Below are 3,550 nucleotides of genomic sequence, written 5' to 3' on the forward strand. Positions count from 1 at the left end.
ACTATTTCTCCTCCGGGCTTTGTCCTCCCTTCTCCGATTTCTTCAGTGACATCATGCACACCTTTGGCTTCCGCCTCTTGGATTTCACCCTGAATGCTGTGGCGTGCATGGCCCTTTTCGCGCACCTCTGCGAAGGTTTCGCCGGGGTGCACCCCAACACGATGCTCTTCCGCCATTACTTCTTCCCTCGGATCCAAACGGGAGGCACCATTTCTGGTTGCATCACCTAGATCCCAAGGTCCAAGGGAGCGTACCCGGATGGCGCCATGAAGGAGAGGTGGGAAGAATGGCGGGGCCGATGGTGCTGGATCGAAGAGAAGGACCCGCCGGCGTTCTGCGAAGTTCGCCGGGCGCCGCCGGTCCGCAGAAGGGATTGGAGCGACGTCGATGCCGATGACGAGAAGCTCACGATCGCCACCACCAGGATCCTTTGGCTCACCAAGGCCGGACTCACCCTTGAGATGATCGGGGCGGACTTCATCCGCCACCGGATCGCTCCACTGCACAACAAGGGGAGGCCGGCCTGGCTCTTCACGAACCCCGCTAACATCATGCGGCTTCGCCCCGGCCTCGACCACAATTTCACAGTGATGGGGCATGCCCATTTCTGCCAGCAACTCTTCCAGCTCGATGTGGGTCACGACGGCGAGGTTGAGCGGACCAGCAAGGTCGCAAGGGCCGCCGCGAAGGCCGGCAAGGTCGTCAAAGGGCCTTTGTTCAAGTTGCCGGCAGGAGTGGTCCCACTGTGCAATAACTCGCACCGGACCGACATCGTCGCCATGATGCCGGACTGAACGCGCATGGCCCTGACTAGAGCTGGGTCGAGCCGGAGGACATCTAGGTGCAGCAGTTCTTCAACACTCTGGACGAGGGATACATCAACGCCGACGCCGAGCGGCTCCTCGTCCAGGACACCTCCCAGGCGGAACTGGACTACATCGCCGCCAGGGCGAGGGAGGCGCAGCTTGCCGAGGAGGCCGGCAGTGCTGGTGGTGTGGAGGACAAGGCTGCGACGACCGTGGAGGAGGAGGAGCTCGCCCGGTGGGCGGCGGCCGCCGGGGAAGCCATCAACGCCGGCACCGAGGCTCCTCTGGTTGAGGACGCGGCCGACGAGTCGTCGGAGGAAGAGGCCGGGGCTGTTGACCCTCGGCCACGGGAAGAGGGTGAGTCCTGCGGCGGGCCACTTCTGGCGAGCCGGTACGGCCCGTCAGGGCCGCACGGCGGCCAAAGTCTCCGGAGGAGTCCGCGCGTCAGACGAGGGCCGCGACGGCGAAGAAGAGAGCATCTGCCTCCTCTTCGCCCAAGCGCGCCCAGACTCCGCCCTCCTCCCCTCCTTCGGCGGACGCCAACGTGGGGTCACCTTCGACTTCGGATCCCTCAGCCCGAGGAGGAAGAGGAAAACAACAGAGGAGGAGGTGGACGACGAGTAAGTATCTTGCTCTTTCCCGTCATCTCTGTCTCCTCAATCTGTGTTGCTTGTCTTGACTCGTTTTCATCTTTGCAGGGACGCGGAGACGCTGGCCCAGAGGGTGAAAAGGGCCAAGACCTCGGCGGGCGGCCAGCCCCCGGCTGGTACTTCAAAGGCGCCACTAGTGGTGTTGAGCTGCCCGGACAACAGCCCCCGGCGCAGCCCCCAGCGTAACTTCCTCACGCACCCCTCGTCGACATGTGTCAGGGGTATGATGCTTTGGTGCTGACCTTGCCGTGCATGCAGGAGGAGAGCAGCAGCAGGAGGAGCCACAGAGGGCTACCCCCAACACGCCGCCCCCGTCAACCACGCCTGTTGGGGAACGTAGTAATTTCAAAATTTTCCTACGCACACGCAAGATCATGGTGATGCATAGCAACGAGAGGGGAGAGTGTTGTCCACGTACCCTCGTAGACCGACAGTGGAAGCGTTATCACAACGCGGTTGATGTAGTCGTACGTCTTCACGATCCGACCGATCAAGTACCGAACGTACGGCACCTCCGAGTTCTACACACGTTCAGCTCGATGACGTCCCTCGAACTCCGATCCAGCCGAGTGTTGAGGGAGAGTTTCGTCAGCACGATGGCGTGGTGACGATGATGATGTTCCACCGACGCAGGGCTTCGCCTAACCTCCGCAACGTTATTATCGAGGTGTAATATGGTGGAGGGGGGCACCACACACGGCTAAGAGATCTCAAGGATCAATTGTTGTGTCTCTGGGGTGCCCCCCTGCCCCCGTATATAAAGGAGCAAGGGAGGAGGAGGCCGGCCCTAGGAGGGGGCGCACCAAGTGTGGAGTCCTACTAGGACTCCCTAGTCCTAGTAGGATTCCACCTCCCATATGGAATAGGAAAAGAGGAAGGGAAAAAGAGAAGGAAGGAAGGGGGCGCCCCCCTTCCCTAGTCCAATTCGGACCAGACCAAGGGGAGGGGTGCGGCCACCCTTGAGGCCCTTTTTCTTCTTTCCCGTATGGCCCAATAAGGCCCGATACGTATTCCCGTAACTCTCCGGTACTCCGAAAAATACCCGAATCACTCGGAACCGTTCCGAAGTCCGAATATAGTCGTCTAATATATCGATCTTTACGTCTCGACCATTTCGAGACTCCTCGTCATATCCCCGATCTCATCCGGGACTCCGAACTCCTTCGGTACATCAACATACATAAACTCATAATAAAACTGTCATCGTAACTTTAAGCGTGCGGACCCTACGGGTTTGAGAACTATGTAGACATGACTGAGACATGTCTCCGGTCAATAACCAATAGCGGGACCTGGATGCCCATATTGGCTCCCACATATTCTACGAAGATCTTTATCGGTCAGACCGCATAACAACATACGTTGTTCCCTTTGTCATCGGTATGTTACTTGCCCGAGATTTGATCATCGGTATCTCGATACCTAGTTCAATCTCGTTACCGGCAAGTCTCTTTACTCGTTCCGTAATACATCATCCCGCAACTAACTCATTAGTCACAATGCTTGCAAGGCTTATAGTGATGTGCATTACCGAGTGGGCCCAGAGATACCTCTCCGACAACCGGAGTGACAAATCCTAATCTCGAAATACGCCAACCCAACAAGTACCTTTGGAGACACCTGTAGAGCACCTTTATAATCACCCATTTACGTTGTGACGTTTGGTAGCACACAAAGTGTTCCTCCGGTAAACGGGAGTTGCATAATCTCATAGTCATAGGAACATGTATAAGTCATGAAGAAAGCAATAGCAACATACTTAACGATCGGGTGCTAAGCTAACATAATGGGTCATGTCAATCACGTCATTCTCCTAATGAGGTGATCTCGTTAATCAAATGACAACTCGTGTCTATGGCTAGGAAACATAACCATCTTTGATTAACGAGCTAGTCTAGTAGAGGCATACTAGTGACACTCTGTTTGTCTATGTATTCACACATGTATTATGTTTCCGGTTAATACAATTCTAGCATGAATAATAAACATTTATCATGATATAAGGAAATATATAATACTTTATTATTGCCTCTAGGCATATTTCCTTCAGTCACCCACTTGCACTAGAGTCAATAATCTAGTTCACATCGCCAT

The sequence above is a fragment of the Triticum aestivum genome, chromosome 2D (assembly GCF_018294505.1).
Source record: "Triticum aestivum cultivar Chinese Spring chromosome 2D, IWGSC CS RefSeq v2.1, whole genome shotgun sequence".
NCBI classification, from domain to species: Eukaryota; Viridiplantae; Streptophyta; class Magnoliopsida; order Poales; family Poaceae; genus Triticum; species Triticum aestivum.